The sequence below is a fragment of the Triticum aestivum genome, chromosome 4A (assembly GCF_018294505.1).
Source record: "Triticum aestivum cultivar Chinese Spring chromosome 4A, IWGSC CS RefSeq v2.1, whole genome shotgun sequence".
Taxonomy (NCBI): Eukaryota; Viridiplantae; Streptophyta; class Magnoliopsida; order Poales; family Poaceae; genus Triticum; species Triticum aestivum.
Window position 1 is genome coordinate 602354194 of NC_057803.1, and position 1255 is coordinate 602355448.

The following is a 1255-nucleotide window of genomic DNA, read 5'->3' on the forward strand; positions in this document are numbered from 1 at the left end:
GCAGATCCGTTGACTAAGCCTCTTCCACGAGCAAAACATGATCAGCACCAAGGCTCCATGGGTGTTAGAATCATTACTGTGTAATCTAGATTATTGACTCTAGTGCAAGTGGGAGACTGAAGGAAATATGCCCTAGAGGCAATAATAAAGTTATTATTTATTTCCTTATATCATGATAAATGTTTATTATTCATGCTAGAATTGTATTAACCGGAAACATAATACATGTGTGAATACATAGACAAACAGAGTGTCACTAGTATGCCTCTACTTGACTAGCTCGTTAATCAAAGATGGTTATGTTTCCTAACCATGAACAAGGAGTTGTTATTTGACTAACGAGATCATATCATTAGGTGAATGATCTGATTGACATGACCCATTACATTAGCTTAGCACCCGATCGTTTAGTATGTTGCTATTGCTTTCTTCATGACTTATACATGTTCCTATGACTATGAGATTATGCAACTCCCGTTTGCCGGAGGAACACTTTGTGTGCTACCAAACGTCACAACGTAAATGGGTGATTATAAAGGTGCTCTACAGGTGTCTCCAAAGGTACATGTTGGGTTGGCGTATTTCGAGATTAGGATTTGTCACTCCGATTGTCGGAGAGGTATCTCTGGGCCCTCTCGGTAATGCACATCACATAAGCCTTGCAAGCATTGCAACTAATGAGTTAGTTGCGAGATGATGCATTACGAAACGAGTAAAGAGACTTGCCGATAACGAGATTGAACTAGGTATTGAGATACCGGCGATCAAATCTCGGGCAAGTAACATACCGATGACAAAGGGAACAACGTATGTTGTTATGCGGTCTGACCGATAAAGATCTTCGTAGAATATGTAGGAGCCAATATGAGCATCCAGGTTCCGCTATTGGTTATTGACCGGAGACGTGTCTCGGTCATGTCTACATTGTTCTCGAACCCGTAGGGTCCGCACGCTTAAGGTTTCGATGACAGTTATATTATGAGTTTATGAGTTTTGATGTACCGAAGTTAGTTCGGAGTCCCGGATGTGATCACGGACATGACGACGAGTCTCGAAATGGTCGAGACATAAAGATTGATATATTGGACGGCTATATTCGGACACCGGAAGTGTTCCGGGTGATTTCGGAGAAAACCGGAGAGCCGGAGGGTTACCGGAACCCCCCGGAAGAAGTAATGGGCCATATGGGCCTTAGTGGAGAGAGAGAGGGGCTGCCAGAGGTGGGCTGCGCGCCTCCTCCCCCCTGGTCCGAATT